General features: G+C 38.9%; 1 long non-coding RNA gene across 1 annotated transcript; it reads left to right on the top strand.

Annotated features, from left to right (window-relative positions):
• The first annotated feature begins 3810 nt into the window (after positions 1–3810).
• On the top strand, positions 3811–7209 carry LOC143118543 (uncharacterized). The gene is made up of 5 exons (XR_012986189.1): positions 3811–4186; positions 4316–4415; positions 4743–4803; positions 4923–5036; positions 7162–7209. It is a non-coding gene; the product is annotated as an uncharacterized LOC143118543 (long non-coding RNA).
• The last annotated feature ends 13895 nt before the right edge of the window (positions 7210–21104 follow it).

Raw genomic sequence — 21104 nt, 5'->3', positions numbered from 1 at the left:
CAAATTCTCAGCCAAGCTAGCGCCCCGTTGGTCAGGTCAAAGTGCGTCAAAAAACACACCCTTTCTTCTCTGTTACATTGCTCCGCGACTGTTCATCGCAACGAGATAAAACCTTTATTGCATGACAGAGAAGAAGTGGGGCTTTCCAAAAAGACTACGCACTTGTCTGTAAGATCAAGTATGAAAATGTAAAAAAATCATGAAATTAAATCAAATTGCATCATATTTACAGTCTATACTTCTCTGCGTTCACCTGCGCACCCAATACTCTCGTTTGAATTACTCGCGAACCCGTGATCGCACAGATATGGCAAGCATATCAGATGAAAGAGGAGAAACAGGGCTATCCATTGGTACCATGGATACTTTCTGGCTTGTAAAAACAGACGAAGTGACTGCAAAATATCAACGTCATGTACACAAACCAACGCTGCACATCCTTTACTCTCGGAGTAATTACTCGCAGACCCGTGATCGGATATATATGCCACGTATGTTAGATGAAAGAGGAGACACAGAGCTATCATTTGATACATCCTTATGGGTTATAAAACAGACGAAGTGACAGCAAAATAATAACTTCATATAGCTGGACTTACCCCACGTTTTTGTCTGTTTTTGTGGCAAAGCATGTTTATAATCCAACGCTATTGTGTGTTTCTCTATGGCAAAACATGTTCATAATCCGGTTTTGAGATCCTAGCAAATTCTTGCATGGCATCCAATTCAAGGCTCACATTGCATCCCAATTTGTTCAACAAAGAAACACCTTTTTTGCCTTTACTTTGTTCATGGCAATGCAGTAAAAAGTTGAGAATCATCATGTGTGCATACACGATAGTCACACATGCTAACAGGCAAACTTGGGTCAAGTCAGGTCAGATCAGTTCGTGTCACAGATATGGAGCGCAGAATGGTCATTTTTCATTGCTAAATAAAAAATGGTATTTATTTCCGTAAATCACACATCACATATTTCTGTAAATTGCTCAGCCCCAGACTATCCCTCCAACATGGCAATTATATTGCCCGTTTCAGGACAGTCTGCCCTACACACACATGAAATGCATGTAGAGCTATGAGCTTGCTGTGGTGAGATACGGGTCAAAATATAAGAATTTTTATAATATGATTTTTATATTTAAATTCTTTAAAAATCAAAATTAAATCAATGCTAGTACTAATACATGAAATGATCTGGATAGCCTAGACTCTGCTGAAAAAAACAATATATAATATGTGTGTGTGGCACTTACAATGACCAGAATAAATCCTTATGAATAAAGGTAGTGAAAATGCCCTAAAAACAGCTTAGGGTTCTAAGGGTTAACTACAAGGTTAGATGGGAAGACCAATCTAATAATGTAGACACTGTGAATGTTACTAATCTCAAACCCTACTTTGGTCCTAGGCCCAATATGCCTCCGGCTGGGTGGGGGGGGGGATTATGTAACACTACCAGTTACACAAATGGGTGTCCATAAATAGAAAGGGATTGTTCTGATGTAAAATGTATACTTTGCATTATTATGTATGGTGAAGTGTGCATTAATGCAAATGAGAAATGTTTCCCTCTAACTAAATGTAGATTGGGGTCGTTTGAATGTTAAAAAACATATTTTTTATTTTTAGTTTATCTTTTAATTTTTGCATTGTTTGTGGCTTATGTCATTAGTCAGTGGTTTGCCGAATGTGCGTGTTTGTAAAATGTGAATGGTCACGTGGGCAAATTACGTCGTCGTTTTATGAATGAACGAAGGAGGCCGGAGGGAGGCTACGATTGTAATCTGTGAGAGTGAGCGCTGGCCTGCAGGCCGCTCTGGATGAATTTCGCGTAGAAAATCGCTGTTAGAGAAAACTATTGTTTGGGTCTAACAGAAGCTACAGGAACTTCGTTTCTTTTCCCAGCCGGCACACGACCGACCTTCAATGTTGAAATATAAGTGAAATAATGTCAGTTGTTGCGTCAATGTTGAAACAATGTTGAAACAATGTTTAATGCTAAATGGTTGTAAAAGGGTATGTAGACAAACATTGAAACAACGTTCAATGTTAAATGGTTGTAAAAAGGTCAAGAAAATCAATGTTGAATTATAGGTAAAATAATGTCAGTTGTTGTGTCAATGTTGAAACAATGTTGAAACACTGTTTTAATGCTAAATAGTTGTAAAATGTTGACAAATGGTTGTAAAATAAGAAATCAACGAAATCAGCATGGATATTAAACCAAATTGATTTGATATCAAGAAAAGGAAAAGGAAAGAAAATGTTCATGGGAACAATCATGTTAATAATCATAATAGTAGGCTAGTAATAACAGCCCACTAGACTAGGCTAATGTTATTATTGTTTTGACACTTCTAATTAGTTTGGTAGCCATTTCAATGTAACAGTCTAAAATGCAACGATTGTTTTTAACGGATGCTTATCGCCTCTTGATAAGCGCATGCGCACACACAGCAACTCCCATCCCCCACCCCTGACTGACTATTTTGAACTCCAGCCCACCAGTGACTTCAACCGTCACTGTTCTGTCATGCATCTGACTGCATGTGTAAGCTGTAGAAACTCTGCCGTTATCATATCCAAGGTAAGAATTACAGTACTTTTGTATGCCAATTGAAAACGGGAATTTATTTGAAATATATTGTTTTCATAATGGAATGTTAACCAAAGCTGTTAGTCATGTTAGGAATTAGCTAGCAATTAGCTAGCGAGCTAACTTTCCCAGCTACTAACTTCATTATTGTGTGGAATATCTGGAATGGTAGTTTATATCATATACCATATCTAGTTCTACTGTATCTGTCTGTGATGTCGCTATGAATGTAGAGTTTTAGTTTAAATGAAATATCAGGCGCAAGTAAGTTATAAAGCTAACTTAGCTACCATTAAAGTGGCTGTTACCATGCAGGCTAATGTTACAGACATATGAAGGTTGTTAACGTTAAGCAGCAGTAATAACGGTTACCTTGCGAACTTCAACATGCATAATATACATGTAGTGTTGCTATAACGTGTTAACTGGAAAGATGACCTGTAAAACAAATGAATAAAGTCATATATAAGTTATATCTTGTAGCCAGAATTAAATTTAAATCTCTCACTTTGGCCTATAGGACACTAACTAGATCTGCTCCTAGTTATTTTAATTCAATAATCAAGCCTTACATCCCCAACCGCCCACTGCGGTCTTCTGGTGAGCGTATGTTGTGTCGACCAGTCATAAAAACTGGGTCTAATTCCAGACTCTTTTCTTCAGTGGTTCCATGTTGGTGGAATGAACTGCCCAGTGGTCTCCGTTCCTGTGGTAGTTTTGGGTCGTTTAAGAGGGGTCTAAAGACATTCCTATTCAACATATACTTAGTTGTTTAAGCGCTTATGTGTTATGGTTTATATAATGTTGTTTTATTTTAATTGGGCTGTTAATTAATTTGACATTATTGTTTATTATTGATATTCTCCTTAATGTAGTCTTAGCATGTTATTGTTTTTATATTATTGATTGAATTGACATTATTGTTTTATTATTGCCTTTCCCCTTTCTTACATTGCTTTTTTATTAGGCTATTGATTGAATTGATATTATTGTGTACTACAACTATTCTCCTTACTATATTTGACCTAGATTTTAATCTGTTCCCTGTTCATTTTTAAATATTATTATGTTGTTTTGTATTTATATGTCGCTTTGGACAAAGGCGTCTGCTAAATCCATAACCATAACCATATCTATACCCACTGATTTAAGGAACTAAGGAACTGCAGTTTAGTATAGCCATGTTCATTAACAGACCTGTCATATAATAGATGTGAATGGGGGCAAGTATGATGGGTGGGCATGCCAACAAGTAAAGGGATCTTTATTTTGTGAAGGGTAGTGTTAGGCTACATGTTTTTCATTTCTTAGCCCTTATTTGGCCCTTGTTTGATGTACCTGACTTGCACTGAGGCATGTGTTTATTTAAGATGCATGTGAGTGAAGTAGTGGTTCAGTGATGGTCTTTTCATGTTCTGTGTGTTTTGGAACTTATTGATCTTAGTCTCCATGTGTTCCCTCTGTTTGCAGTCGGTGTGTTGTGAGGACTGCTGCCCTGAGAACTCTGAGTGCATTCTGGAATATTCCAAATGTGTGCCACTTCCATACTGAAGAAGTTCCAAGCCCGCAAGAGAGTTCACTCACCAGGTAGACACACACACAAACACACGTAGAATTGCATATAGCATTATAATGTGTAAGCATGTATTTGTGTCTGTAACTGTGTTTAGTTTATCCCCTCTTTTCATGTGTCTGTCTGTTGTTATGACTGTGTAGTGGGCTCCATCAACTATCCAGGGCAATGTCAGTCCGTCTGGATGGCACTACCTGCTACTTGATGATGTCTGATAGCCATAGCTGCTGCCTTCAACGTGGTGTAAGTGTTTGTGTTTTGAATGCATTTTTTTTGTTCCATGGATAGGGCTATGGGTTATGTTATTGTGCATGCTCTAATTTGCTTGACATATGTGCTATGTAATGCATTAATACAGAAACTAATCAGGATTATTGCAGCTACTTAAAATAGTCTTGAATTTTGCAATTTAGCCACTTTACCATTGTGTTGGTGGTAATGTTAGTAGTGTTGTGAATATCTGCCAAACTGATCATAATCAATATTTCTGTAATTGTACAGCAATTAAATTTTTTGTACAGGATGCATCATTTTGTTTAATCTTATCTTTTACTCATATTTTACTGGCAGAGCCCTCACAAGTAAACTGACTTAACATAGACGGCGATGGTGGCAAGGGTGCCTTCAGAAGGTAATTATAATTTTTGTTGGTACACCTGATTGACTTACCTTACTTATTTTTTTGATGCTATGATTTTGACCTTTATCAACAATAACAAAATGTATGGCAATTGCTGTTTTATTTTTTAGGTGCTATCCAGCAGTCCCAGCCTGGAGCCAGAAGCTGCTATTGCAAGTCAGATGGGGGAGGAAAGGTGGTGTAAGCAAGAAGGCAAGAGCTGCTGCAGGCAATGTTGCAATTAGGTATGATATCACACAGACATACTGCTGCTTAGACGTGTTGGGTCACTTTAAAGCCCGTGTTGCAGGTTAACCACCACTGTTGATTAATGGGTACATAAAGCACTCGATATATGTATATCATTTTTAAAAATGTCTCCAAATGGTGTTAAATGCCAGTTTTTGTTGTTTTTAGCATTAGCGGGGGTTTTTTACGCAATTCGGTGATGACGTCACGTTGGGGGCTACATGATCTGCGCTTCAGTCATTTCAATGCATTCCAATGGACATAGCGGTTACACTTTCAACATAAAGTTTGTATATTTACACTTCAAATTTCATCACAGCATTTATATCACAGCTACCCTATGATCGACCAATGGTAATAACGTTGCCTGATATCAATTAAGTATTTTTTTTCTGAATTTGGGGAGGTCTCGTTTTGGAGGGTATGTTTTACATTCATTCCTATGGGAAACGGTCGCGGTTACACGTTCAACATAAAGTTTGTATATTTACACTTCAAATTTTGTTACAGCATTTATATGACAACTACCCTATGGTCTAACAAAGATAACAATGTCTTCTAGTTTAATTAAGCAATTTTCTGAATTTGAGAGGTCTCGTTATGAGGCTACATAATGCGCCTATTCAGTTCAATGCATTATGCTTATATATTGTTATGACCCTTTTTTTGTTACTGTCAGTGAACAGCACTGAGTAGAAGTCAACATTTTCTTTATATCTAGTGATGGTGATCATGTCGTTAGTTCAGATAAGTAGGCTACTGGGTAAACTTAGTCAGAAGATCAGAATATAAAGCATCATGATAGCTAGCTAGTGCTATGGGCTAACCTTCCAGTCCCACCTGTGAGCCACCCCTGTTGTTGCAAACCGCCGCCGATTAGGCTGGTCGCGTCTTCAGCATGAATATTTTCGATAACTACTCCTCATGATTGATTGTCATTGACATCTTCAGGGTATGGCTTACCAAAGAGGGGGATAATAAGGGCAAGTCGCAGTTTGGCAGGTGCTTGTGTGGGCTGTGCCGTCCCGATGGAAACTGCGGTGGAGAGCTGCTGTAACTGGGGAAGCGAGTGCGTTTTGGCCGCTGGTCGAGCTCACCCCGCGACCAGCAGATGACATGATCTATCTAGCTATCTATCTACCCGTCTATATATCTATCTAGGCTATCTATATCTATTTATCAATAATCTGCGCTATTTACTGCTGAACACTCCCTTACTCGTCTCTTTACTCCTCTTTCCTTACTCTCAAGGGTCTCAAGGTGGGCTTTGGTCTGTAGCCTCCCCAAGGTGACATAATGCAATGCATTGTGGGGGAAAGGAGAATCACTTCAAACCGCTGTGAAATAGTACCTGCTTTTTCGTATTATATTCCGTTTTGTGATACCCAACAACATCAAATACAATGGATAACAGTTTAAATGTTTATTACCAATAAGCAAATTGTGCAAATTCGTTGGAAAATGAACCCTGCAACACGGCCTTTAAAAAAGGTCCTCTTTAATAAAAGAAATGCACCGGACATTTCTAAGTGTACCCCAAACTTTATAATGGTTGTGTATACGCATCTGCTTTACTTCTAACTATTGCACCTGACTTCGAGGCTGCCAGTGTAGGTTTGCTTTTATTTGTCACACAAGCTGAGTAGTTTGCATTGCAGGTGCTCCAAGAGATGTTGGGTAACGTCACTTCTGTTGATGTTCAAACAAAACCGAGAGCTAGCTCGCCCCTCCCTCCCCTGGCTAGAACAATTTGTTATGTTTCATGGTCCAGACTAGACCAGGCCGTTTTTGGAGCCTGGGCTGTCCACAGAGACCACGTTTTTTTTTACATGGTATTGAGGGGACAGGCAACTAGCGGATGATGAGGTGATGTTTGCTGTATGTGACAAAAAATGTTTTAGTTTAGAAACCGCGTAACATTAGCTAGCTATGAACTTGCTAATTAGGGTGCTGCCAGAGCCCTTATTAGACATTCTCTGGCGCCGCTTACTTCACACAGTGTGACTGATGGACGTTATTTGGAAGTTCAGTGATCGGAATATCCCTGATTCAAATCCCAGAGAATGTCCACAGGCTTTTTCACCAGTTTTTGACAATAATGGTTTGTTGTTTCCTCTTTAGATGCTGTCTTCAGCGAACCACCCTGACCCGAATAATGGACACCATGGGCAGATATTTGAATTATGCACTGGAGAGGGTGGGTGGTGGTGGCTTTCGGAAGACACTCCCTGCTGTTGATGAATGATGCCATCGGTATACATGCACCACATACACCTGAGTTTGGATAGATCATTTATGTTGTAAAACATAAAACAAAATAAAATAATGTAAAAAAAAACATATAAGTTGACTGGTTCTTGATGGAGGTGTTTATCATATCTGTGTGTGATAGGCCTACTGCAAGTTGCATAGGCTAATAAAGGTAAAATGTTGAAGCAATGTTGCAATATCAACATTTATTCAACGGTAATTTGTAGTTGAGGCTTTAACCATGTTGGATTTTACTGCGTTGTTTCAATGTTGCAATATATCATATTCAACAGTGATTCACTGTTGAGGCTTTCAACATGTGTTCACCTATGTTGAAACGGCGGATGTTGAAACAATGTTGCGATATCAACGTTGATTCGATTTGCAAATCCAACTCATAATTCAACGTTGATTCACCCTTGGTATATAACGTTTATTCACCGTTAAATCAATGTTGAAATGCCAGCAGGGTTGGATTATATGGACTATCGTGATACACGCAACCGTTTTTTGGATTACTTTCACGTCCTGGAGTAACTTCGGTATCGGTGAGCCAGCTGACTGTGTCCTTTATTTGTTTGTGCGAGGCCTGCGATTTCTTTGGAAGTGGAAACTGGGAAATAGGCGAAAGAACGGTGGATCTATTATTGCTTGGAGGAGCGCAGTTGTGCCGATTGAGTCGCGGAGTTTTTGTTTTTGGATTATTATTTGGTGCGTGCTGAGCGGAACTGTGGATTGTTTGGATTGAGCACTGAAACAGAGCAATTAAGCGAACTGTTCACGACGGGGACACTTCCACATTGTATAGGGGGGAAATATTGTGAGGTTTATTGTGCGATTGTGTCATATATGGAATCCAATACGGGGGAAATGTTGTGATGTTTATTGTGCGATTGTGTCATATATGAAATGCAATACGGGGGAAATGTGATGTGGTGCAATTGTTACAATACAACACGTGATAAATCAACTATTTCTGTGTTCATCTGATTGTGCATTAAACGTGGGTACCATAATTAGAGATCTATATAGACAACGTCCCTTCAAGGAGATTATTCTGTTTAACTTAAAGAAGTAAAGAAATTATTCTATTTGCAAAGAACCCGTTTTCAAGTATAACACAGCTTTTATTTTATGAACATAAGGGTTGATTTGTTATAGCATAACTACTAAAAATGATTAGCTAGGTTAGCTAAGTCTCATGGTTAGCATAGTTAGCATGTTAACATGCTAGTTAGCATAGTTAGCATAACTATTAAAAATGATAAGCTAGGTTAGCTAAGTCACATGGTTAACATAGTTAGCATGTTAGCATTGCTATGATAATTAACATGTTTAGCAAAACTGCTAGAAAATGTTAGTTAAGTTAGCTAAGTAGCATGGTTTACATAGTTAGCATTGCTACCATAGTTAGCATGTTTTACAAAACTGCTAGGAAACGTTAGCTAAGTTAGCTAAGAAATATGGTTAGCATGTTAGCATTGCTAGCACTGCTATAAAACATTAGCTAAGTAGCATGGTTAGCATAGTTAAAAATCTTAGCATAACTGCTAGCAAACATTAGAGCCATTCCAACTTTCAGTTATCGTCAAATATCTACCTATACACAGCCATTAAACTATTTGAATATCAACATTCATTAAACTTCCAGTCTGTCAACAACTTTTAAACTATTTACCTTCAACTTTTAAACACCATGTCTATCCTAGCATCACCGTAGTAACCATCTCTGTATTATCTGTTTTAACTATACATGATATTTTACATCATAACTTTAGCATTTTCATGCACTGGTAATTTCTTGGAATTGCATTTCTAGTTATTTCTACTATTATGTTACTGCTACATCTACATACATTATTCTACTTATTGTATGAGATAACTGCTAATACACTGCACATATTTATATTTAATTAATATTACTCTAAACCACCTTCTGTAAATCAACTGTATACTACTGTCTACATTGCACTATATTTCTTCTGTCTCTGTATATTTCATCACCTTTCTATACTTTGCATCACATTGCATGCATACTGTAGCTACATGAATCACAGCTAAGATCCTTGGTTGCTATGAAGGCCAGTCGTTCTAAATGGATGGTTGCTATGGCCAAAGGCCAGTTATCTCTGCCGTTGTCAAGCGGGCATATCCTAACGGCACGCCCACCTGACGTCATCTTCGCGAGCAACTTACACCGGTACTGACTGGACGTTTTAAAGTTGGAATGGTGTCTCTGTCTCAAAGGGCCTAGGCGCTAGAGCTGACAAAAAATTAGGGAGACGGGAAAAATAACACTCAAAGTGCTTCAGTAGTTGGGATTGATATTTGTTTGGTGGCTTTTGGCCACAGGGAAGAGTGCCACCTACTGGCCAGCCACCAACATCCAAGTACTAACTAAGCCTGCGTAGCTTCAGTAATTCAGCAAAGTCAGGGTATCTGCTGGTCTAGCTGCTGGCTAAAAACAAAAGGCATATATGATTCTAACTGTGTCACTGAATTGCATTATGCACTCAATTCTCACTGGTATCTTCTAGACAACAAGTACCAAAACATGATTAGTTCATAGATTTCACATGTAAAATACATTTTATACAACCCCACCCCCATCTTACCTGTTCATAATTCTGAGAAATTCTTGAATTGTATGCATGTGTGTGTGTACGTGTTTATGTGTGTGTGTGTGTGCGTGCATGTGCTTGTGTGTGTGCGCCTGTGTGTGTCAATGTACATGCATGCTTACATATGTCCACTGTGTGTGTATGTGTCATACGTATGATTACTGTGAATGTATGTGTGTGCGTGTGTATCTGTTTATGCACATGTGTGCATATGGAATGGGTTAACATGACCCCTGGAGGCAAACATACACAAAAAAGTGGTCATCCTAGGCCCTACGTTTCCCAAGATATTCACAGAAAACTCTGTTGGTGTACAGTCACTAAATGTACACATACATTAATTTATTGTATGGTCCCCCATGAACCAAAGTCCATTAAACTTGGCATGCATTCAGAAGGTGTCATAATGATCCTACACTTTCAATTTCGTGCAGTTTTGACCATGTCAGCCAGAGATATTGTGATTATCTAATTTTTGCCTTTTCATTTTTAACTAGGTGGCGCGATAAATTAAATGAGTGGTTATGGGATGGGTTGACATGGCCCCGTAAGACCAACATACAACAAAAAGTTGGTCCTCCTAGGCCCTACAATTCTCAAGATATTCACAGAAAACTGTATCCGCCCTACCCTCCTTTTGGGGGGTCCAGTCCGGCAGGGGGGCGACGGATCAAAACAAAAAACGATGGTTCCATGCTATCCTTGTGGGGCTACATGCCCACCAAGTTTTGTGCACCCCGGTCTTTCAGTGTCCCGAGAATCCTTGACGGAAAATTACTCATGCAAAAAAAAGGACGGTCATAATAATACAAAACATTCAGATAACAATATATGATTGCTTTGCGCATCAAAAAAAGCTAAAAACACAATGGACCTCCAATAAAACATAGAAATAGAATTAATAGAATGTGATATACTAATATGTTGTATAAAATGACTCATAATTTTAAGATTACTTAAACAAATTAAACAAATAATTAATAAAAATGTTTAGAGCCTAGAAAGAATACCTTAGATGATGAGGGAAAGGCTGCTCCAGGCCTTAGGAGCCAAAACTGCAAGTGCATGGTCCCCTTTGGACACTGGAAGAGCCATATATATGGTGTGCATGTGTGCAAGCGTTTGTGCATGTGTGTTTGAAGAATGCATCTGTTCTGCACTAGCTTTAAAAGCAAAAAAGTACAAAACCAGCTCACTGACTCATAAGAAATAGTGATGGCTTTCCACAAACCTTGAGATCCTGTCACCGTGGTGAATGACTCACTGACTCTGTAAGGTGTTAGGATTTTAAAAATCATGAATCATTTGAGAGCACATCCATCCATCTTTGCCCACAGTGGCTAAGCAGTATAATAATCAGGATTATTATTTCTAATTAGAGGAAGTAATGGATCACTCTGTGCTGGGCAGTAGGCTCATTAATTCACCAGGACCTGCTGGGATCTAAGATGGGTTGAACTAAGTACTTCATCTGTGTCAGCGTCAACTGGAAGGCTGCTTGCTTCCTGGGATTAAGCTTGTTTATGCCTTGTTCAGCACAGCACAGTTTTGTTACTCACTATTGCACTGTCAAAAATGACAAAATAGCATAAGGGATTTGTAGAATGACTCATGTAATGCTGTGTAAATTTCAGATTCAGATATAACTGGAAAGCCTTATAATTCCAATAATATTCACAACAGAATGTTTATATCTGATATATATATATATATATATATATATATATATATATTCTGATATATATATATATCAGATGCAAAAGTCTCTAAATGCCACCTCCGTCAAAAAATGAGATAATGATGGTGAGTGGATGCTGTCCACACATAGTATACGTTAATAAAATAATTTAGGTTCTAAACCCGCTAAATACCACTGTTTTCCTGGACTGAAATATTGATTTGTAGGCAAAAACCTACTTCTTGAAGTAGGTTATATATATATATATATCATATATATATATATCTCTTTATCAGCCAAAGCCATGTAATTTCATTCAGTCTGCAACTGCAGCCATAGATTCATTGCGACACTAGTCGATATGGCTGGGTTTGCTTTTCAAAACCTCTGTCCAACCATTTTATTTTCAACATACTGAGCTGTTTTCACTTGTTTGCTAAAATAACAACAGTTTTACTGCATACTATCAAAATCTTTTCACTTTACACTTTCCAAAACACAATCAATAGACCCTTCAAAATGCAAGACACATAGTTTCAAAGGAGAAATTGGCTGTGATGTTGAGTTGCTGTGATGACACCCAAATAGATGGCTGGGTATAGTCACACGGTCTCTCTTTATGTATCATGTAAAATATAGTTTTTTTCTATACTACATTCCACACAACACAGATTTACAAAACACTAGTCACTGGTGCTAAACACGATTACTGAAATTAGGACCCACTTGGTTGACAAAGAAAATGAAAAAAACATACACAAATTACAAAATATTTTACATCTCTTGCAAAAGCTACCACTTCATACAAAGATATCTACACTTTACTAAAATCTGTATTTTTAAAATGAAAATTAACATCTAGAGCCATTGCCATTTTAATTTCTGGCATGTTAGACTATGAAAACAAATGCAAAGGAGAAACAAACTTATTTATTAACTTTTTTTTCCAGTCGTTAAGACACATTAATTGGGACTTGTGACAACATTTCTGAAACACTAACTTTGTTTTGTACTCGCTAAGACACATTAATTGGGACTTTTGACAACATTTCTGAAACCACTAACTCATTGACTGGATATGCAAAATCTTAGGCACATCGTCTGCTTTCAAAATAGAGCTTAAACACTATAAAGAGGATTCAAGTTTGCACTTTGGTGTGTTTCCAATTTTGTGAAAGTGGTTGAGGAGTAGGATTTGGTTCAGTTCAGTTTTTTTTTGTCAGACTGCATAGCCCATTCAGAACAACATACAACAAAACATACATTTGCAGTGTCTTTGCCAGTGCTAAGACATATATGGCAAATGATATTACACAGGTCCACAAACTAAACGTGGTAATCTACATTTAGCACATAATTTAAAATTAAAAGCTTTTGTATGTTGTTTGCCGAACACTACACACACTAATTTATGAATTACCTTTAACCAGAATGCACATGTCAAAACACTTCCAATCGGATGACTTAGAAATCAGAAATCAACTTCTTGCAACGTTGCACAAATCTGGCATTGTGATGAATGTTTGTAGCCAACTGATTTGATGCTACCGGAATATAAAGTAAGACAATACACTGACTTCAGAAACCATCCTTTTTATAACCTCTCTGTACACTTTCAAAGTTCACAATGGTCTGTAGGGACCCTCTGCACAATACCACCAAAGTGTAAGGCTATTTTGAGTCTTGAGTTTGAAAATAGTGATTTATTTTGGCATGGCTCCATACCCACTGCAATAAGCTATACGCCATTTAGTTTAGCTAATGCAAACAATGGTCTAGCTCAAAACTCCTCCGATTCACATAATTGTGCTCTCAAATGAACATTCAAACTCCTAGTCATTGTGTGTACACCAAACCATCCCTTTAATTAACACACATTTTCTAATCAGGAACTACTGGGTCTACTTGTCTCTTGTTAAGTCTCATTGCTTATTCATGCGCTGAATTTTTGCTGTTATTAGTTTCTCTTCAGTTTTTCGCATATTGTTATTGACCTCAAAAGTGGTTAAAATCTAAACCCTATTGAGTAAGGAATTTTAGCTGCATGTCAGTTTTGCATTCTATCTGCAGTGTGTTGAATAGTATACTATTGTCAAGTATACTATTGTCAAGTATAACTGTTTAAAAACTTCTCTTTTTATAGGGGACAGAGGTGTTCTTTTCTACCAACTCTATGATCATCCCATTGTTTGTCAAAGTGCATTTTTTGTAAAAGCATTGGAAAGGACCCCCTGCCAGGTAACAGAACATTTTAGGGGCCGTCATAAAAATCAATTTTTCCTCTCAATGTATTTTCAAAACACTGCTAGATTTACACCAAAGGATTCTTGGACATCCCTTGCGGGAGTTTTTCCATGCAAACAGAAGAACTTCAGAGAAAAGGGTGGATATACCACAAATGACTGCAGCTCAGCTTTCTTGCAAACAGTACAACTAAGTCAAGAAAAGAAAGTAAAAGGATTAGACACCGATTTCCCACTTGGCTTTCACAGGGCAACACTGATGTTAGTGATGCCATTGTAGGCCAGTACATTCCAGAAAGTTTCTTTGTGTGTGTATATGTGACTATGGGTGGGTGTATATACATGTTTTTGTGAATAGACACAATTTTATCTTTTATTACCATCATCAAAGATAGAACTACTGACAATGTTATTTACTGTTCCTTACCCCCTATGATTGCTAGAACTAGTATATATTTCCATGCAACCCTTGTGACTTCATGTAATAACAGACAAATTGTCCCTCAATTGTAATCATTAAGTCCAAATACAAGTCCAAGTGCACAATGTTTCTTCTTTCAGAGCACTGATATTGACATGGACAAGTGACAAGGGGCATTGTCTTTAAGCCTATGGTATGTAGGATAAGTCATCATAATAACCTTGTCGCTCACTGAATTCATTAGGTTTCTTGAGTATTACTCAGTCGCAGAATTGCAGTCATGCATAATTACCAAAAATATACTTGACAGAACATTATTCAATTAGATGAAGTTTAACTGTATATACTTGACGTGACACTTGCAGATACTCATTTAAGGTGTCATTTTCAACTCTGTGACCTGGTACCGTAAAAATAGATGAAATTAAGGCTTGATTCATGTCTTCATATGTCACCAGGCAATCACATGCCAGGAAGCGGTGATGACCACTGTTTAATTTTTTTTATATTTTAAGAACAAATTACTTTATAATTAAGACACAATTCTTTATATGCTTAATGGTTAAGTCCAAAATGAAATCTTTAAGTCTTTAAATCATTTTGATATAAATGTCTTATAGACTAAAATAAATCAGTACAAGTTTCATGTGTGATTCATATAGTTTGCTTAATCTCCAGGTATAAACAAAATTCTGTCTGAAATATAGGTGATTTTGTTCAGGTTATTTTCTGCATTTTATTATAGTATTTCTAATATTTTCAGGGTACAGATATATAGTGGACATTTTGTAACTCATGAGTCTCATAGCTAATAAGCAAATGGTGATGACAGGAATTCAGCACAGTTTTACACATTTGTTATGACACATTTTCTGAATCTTTGGTTCATTTTCAGACAACACAAAAGGCAAAATTATATAGATCTCAAGTAAAATATTTTCTTCTGAGATAACACGACTCCATGATGGATAGATTGAGGCACGTTCAATTTGTCTTTTAAACCTGGCACCGCAAATTGCAGGGGGGGGGGGGTGGATTACGCCCCTCCCCCTCACACAAAGCAGACAAGGCCAAGGGAATGTTCTCAGGAAAACAGAAGGACACATGGACAGAAATGTACAGACCAATAATGGTAATAATAGAGTTGTTTCATGGTAATAATAAGTAGATAAAATCATGGTAACAACACAACATATCTAAAGGTAAGACCTCAAATGTAGTAATAACATGGCAAGCTATGTTATCAATTTCCAGTAATTACCCAGAAACAAGTGACTTACTTTCATTGCAATTTCATGGTCTGTGGGCTCTAAAATATTGAATTGCCTCCATCTTTTTAATTCATCTGTATTGGTGGCTAAACGGGGAAGGTCCAAAAACTGACACTTCATACAAATCTCAGTTAAATTTATAATTTAAATCATAAAGTGGCACTGGAAACACACTGATTTCACAACTAACATTTACCCATGTTCAACACACTTTTAATTCCCTATTAAAAGAACAGATCCCTGCTGGAAAAAAAACAGCCTGACCAGCTTAAGGTGGTTTGCTGGTTGACAGCTTGTTAACCAGCTTGTTTGACCACCCTATGATGGTTGACCTGCTAGACCAGCAAAACTCTTGCTTCTCGGTTTACCCATTCAGATGGTTTTGCTTGTTGTACCACCTCAAGCTGGTCATTTTAGCTGGTGTTGCTGGTCTACACTGCTGGTTTAACTGGCCATGCCAGCTTATGTTGGTCATTCTAGCAAACCAGCATGACCATACACATACACCAACAATGTCAAGCTTGACAGGCTGGTCACCAGCATGACCATCTTGCACCAGCTGTATCCCAGCTTCCTCAGATGGTCATTGGTCACGCCAGCATATCCAGCTGGTGGCCCAACCAGCTACACCAGCAAAGACCAGCAAGAGCTGGAAGAAATCCAGCAAAGACCAGCTAAATCCAGCTACTTAGCTGTTTTTTCAGCAGGGATACACATATACTAAAACACTAAAACAAATGGCATCATTGTGGTTTGAGTTTAGATTCTGGCTACTTCCTCGATGTGTGCTTGGACAAAGACCTGCGTGTCAAAATAATCATCCTATCAGTGTTCGCAATGTACTACTACTACTACTACTACTATGTTGGGGCAAAACTATGTTACTCCAAAAGCTTTGAACTGTGCAAAGACTGACATCAACAATGCTTTATTGAACTAGATCTACTGTATAGCAGTACATGGTGTCTATGTGAAGAAGGTAAAGCTCACATCCCAAGTCTTTTTCATCCCCCACTCCTGTAACTCTCTTTAAAGTGCAATAAATGCTATCCTCTCATGGCCATCCTCTACTCCTGCAACTATTTGTGAACTTCAAGTCTTACATACAGTAATATCCCCTTGGATACTCAGTGATTGTTTTAAAAAACAACTACAAAACAAAATTATGTGGGGTTATAAATGTACCAAATTGTACCTGAGTTTTTGCATGTGTGTGTGTGTGTGTGTGTGTGCATGTGTATGTGGACACTTGTGTGTACTGCTTTATTAAGGCAATGTCAGGGACGTGCAATAGGACCCAAATGCAAGACTCCACCCTGTAGAGTTACGGACAAAACAGAATTTATTCTTCACACAAACTTCACATTTAATCTTTCTTTCTTACTTACGTACATACGGGCTTTGACAAGACAAACAGAGAGACGAGCCGACAGGGAACAGAGAAACAGGAGGGTAGAAATACACATACCAATTAACAGAAAGACAGAGGACTGGACGAAACCAACGAGACAATGACAAGGAACAGGTGAGGCCGAACTGGAGGGAAAACAAACGAGACAGGAAGCATGACCAAATAAGGAGATGGGGCGGAGACAAAGACAGGTGACAGGCAGGTAACACAAAGCACATGGGAAACAGGCAAACAAACAAACACAGGATGCCTGCCCTCAAACAATGTTGGCTTGGACACAATTTAATACATCAATCAACATTTACCCGAAATATTTGCATCTATATTAGTTAATAACATTTATTAAGATCTTTAAATTAAGGAAATTATTTATTATTAAGGAAAATAAAATTCAACTCCTTAGGGGCCCTCCCCCCACTTGGGGCCCGGGTAATTTATTCCCACTTGTCCCCCCACTATGACGCCCTTGGGAACTGGTAGTGTGTTCCACCAGCGAGGAACAACAGATGGAAAAAGTTTGGATTGGCCTGAGCGTACCGGTGGCAGAGCTAGACGTTGGTCGTCTAAAGAGTGCAGCGGTCGGGTGGTAGCATGCCTGCGCAAGCGACCATAGGTACCCAAAGTAGCTGGATGAGCAGCGGGGTAACATGTGCCCTTTTGGGTTGGTTGTAGACCAGGCGCGTGTGTTGCAGTGAACTGAAATTCGGGGCAAAGCTCCTTTTCCCTAGCCTGACGAGCCAGACCCACATTAAAATGTAGGGTCTGGGCACTCACCGTTCGCAGTGTTCAGTCCGAGGGGCGGGATAATCAGTTGTCTTTCAAATTCCCTCTGCACGCAATAGGACAGCGGCAGCGCTATGAGTCCCATGCGTTTCCCACTAGCGGAGCTAGTTGGCTAGTTCAAACGTTTGTCAACTTAATAAAAGCTTAACTCGTGTGACACTGTTCGCCAGCAGCAACATCCATCTTATTTGTTTTCAAGTAGCAGGGAATTCAAGCCAAACCGTTGAAACTCTGCCATCAATCATTATGCTAAGCCCACCTAACGACTCTATACACGATTTCATTGGCCTGATTAAGTTTCGATTTCTGGAGCTCACAAGCCAACAGAGAGTTGCTAGACTAGTCCTGGCAGCAAATGTAATTTGCTGCCGCTAGGGGCGCGTCTAGATTTCTAGGCTACCTTTTCCCTAATCACAGCTGACTGAATAGAAACAGGTGCAGGTAGTTGCCTTGTTCAGCTTGTGGTCTGTGTGGCCGGAAACTGCAACTGTTTGTCCCTTGCGAGCCTGTTGAATCCACTTGACTGTTGGCCTGTCCCCAGTTTGCCAAAGAGTTTGGAGTTTGTTTTATAGTGACAAAAGTTGTGCTGAAGATTTACGTGTTGCGTAGACTGCGTACAGGAACTTGTAGGAGTTTATCAAGGCCATTGTAAAGCCGCAGATTGAGATTACTGTATTCGAAACAGCTGGCTGCCTAAACCTTGCGTCTGAAGTGTGATTCCAGACCGAGATCAATGTATCAGGTAGCTGCTTGAGCTTTGCGTCCAAAGTCTGATTGCCTGTCAGAGCTGCCTGTCAGAGGTGTTGCACACTGCCATTTATCTTTTATTAGTTAAAAATGCTATTAGTAATAAATACTTAAATATCATATTCAAAAATCCAACAATATTCAGGCAAATCATTTAACATCAACATTAAATTAATTGCATAGCTCTTGCCTTTGGTCAACTTGCAAAAATCATAATCACACTTCAAACAGAGACTTTCTAATGAGACACAGCACTCAAAAAAACCCCATAGAAATGCATGGGGTTAGTTTGTGAGTGGGGGGACTAGAAGGAGCCTGAAAGGACTTTGCTGTAAAGCAAGTATTAACATCTTTGAGAATATACACATGATGTATATGGGTGGTTGACATGACATGGCCTTTTTTTGGTCCAATGTGTCAAAGATAAGTAAATGATAGAAACAATATGTCAAAAACTATGGTGATATTGTTCAGAAAATACTGTTTTGTATGAACATACAGAGCATTCATGAGCTGCATTAATATTTTCACTTTGGCTATTCACCTTATTCTGCCACGCCAATTTTAGAAATGTATTTTTTTCTGCTTGTGCTCAATGTTCCAGTCAGCTAGTTCACTACGGATCAGATAATACGACAGAAGTAGTAGTAGAAATAGTTTTAGTTTTTCAGTGAAATTATTGTATCTAAACAATGCAAGTTACATTTTATTCTGTTGTGAAACTGGCTGAGCTGTAATGAAGGCAATGGCCCGATGTACTCTGGTCACATTCGTGTCTTTTCTTTTCTGGTATATACAACTACATCACAACAGTTGAGACCAGACATCAGAAGCTGACCCTGTATTAGGTAATAAGGTGTTGTGAGTTTCATATATACTGATTGTAGCAGCCGTGGCCTACTGGTTAGGGCTTCAGGCTTGTAACCGAAGGGTTGCCGGTGGGCGGGGGAAGTGGTTGACCACTGCTCTCCCATGCCCACATCCACAGCTGAAGTGCCCTTGAGCAAGGCACCTAACCCCTCACTGCTTCCCGAGCGCTGCTGTAGCAGGCAGCTCACTGCTCCAGGTTAGTGTGTGCTTCACCTCACTGTGTGTTCTCTGTGTGCTCTTTGTGCTTCACTCACTAATTCACAGATTAGGATAAATGCAGAGACCACATTTCCCTCACGGGATCAAGAGAGCATACTGTATATACTTATACTTATACTCAATTCTCCCTGTTTTGTCAGATGGAAATTTGTAACTGTGGATTCTCAACTTTTCTTAACATTTTATTTCAAGCAGTCAACTCTACTCTATGTCACAAACTATGTCATATGGTGTGGCTCCAAGAAAGGGTAGGCTGGGCTGGAGTAGTAGTATTGTTTATGCCTCCTTGGGAACATTCTATATGGTATTCCTCTTTGCCTGTTGTTTCATTGTTGCTACCATACTAATGAAAAAGACTTCGGTCTGTCAACTGAATCTCTGAATGACTGTGTGACTTTTTAATGAGTGTCCCAAATTCCGTAGCTGTTATTCCAGACCTTCTGTTTGCAAAAGTCCTGAGTCTGCTTGACTAGTGGTGTGTTTCTGTATGTGCTTGGCACACTTAAGTTTGTCTGGAGAGCTGGCGTTCTGATGATAGGGGCATTGGGATGTTTACATTGGTCAGTTGTAGGCAGGTGTACGTCCGTACGCACTGTGCGTACCATCAGGCTCAACAACGAGAGAAAATTTCCCTGTGTGTGTGTAATGTGTATTCACACCAAATTGGCCCACCATACCTTCCCAACTATGCACAGTATCCCATTAGCTGCCATCAGGCTATTTACAATTTTCTATTACGTAACTTAGTGAACACTTATCAAAATGAACGCGCACACATTTAGTTTGAGCAGGAGACACAATACGCATGCAGGCACGTACGCTACGTGTTTTCTTTTACTCGGCTATCTATCTATATATGGTTATCAGCACACAATGTTGAGCTAATTCACTAATTCAATACTCATGATGGATCACAAGTTTAAACAACAGAAAGTATGGAGGCAGCAAAGCTAGAGGAGTTATTCCAGATGGGCAAGAACAAGGTAGGCAATTGGTGTGCTTGTCAGAACGTTAGACTGCATTACAGCTGTTTAAAGCCAGACATTAAGAACAAAACAAGGTAACTTTAGCCTGTATAGGGCTGTGTCAAGTTGTCCAAATGAATAGGTCATAGTAGACGTTGTTGTTGTATTATTGCATGTGGATGTTGTTATGCTATGTAGGCTAATTTTTTTGCTGACCAATGCACAGCTAAACTGGGAAACGGACAAATATTGTCCACGCGTATTTTTATTTTTTTTTGCGGGGGGGTGGGGGCGATGGGTCGGGTGTGCGTACCATAGCATTAATTCCTGCAGGCGCCCCTGGTTGTAGGCAGGTTGATAGAAGGCATCTAAGGGGAAAAATCCAGAGAACAATATAACCATCTCCTTTCCACACTAAATTCATCACTCTTTATCTACGTTTCAGAAATGGTGTGCAAAAACCTCTAATCCCTGTAGGAGACAAAGACACCAGCTGACAAGACCTGGCCCTTACAGAATACGTACACCCTGTGCCTGAATCAGAAGTGGATTTCCTGAGCAACAGGCTGAAAGAAAATACTGTAT

Source organism: Alosa pseudoharengus, unplaced genomic scaffold (genome assembly GCF_046254945.1).
Source record: "Alosa pseudoharengus isolate Yale_2024_CS ecotype anadromous, Long Island Sound unplaced genomic scaffold, YU_APseudo_1.1 YU_APseudo_1.1_scf_12, whole genome shotgun sequence".
NCBI lineage: Eukaryota > Metazoa > Chordata > Actinopteri > Clupeiformes > Clupeidae > Alosa > Alosa pseudoharengus.
Note: the sequence above shows the minus strand (reverse complement) of the source record. Positions and strands in the feature narration are given on the sequence as shown.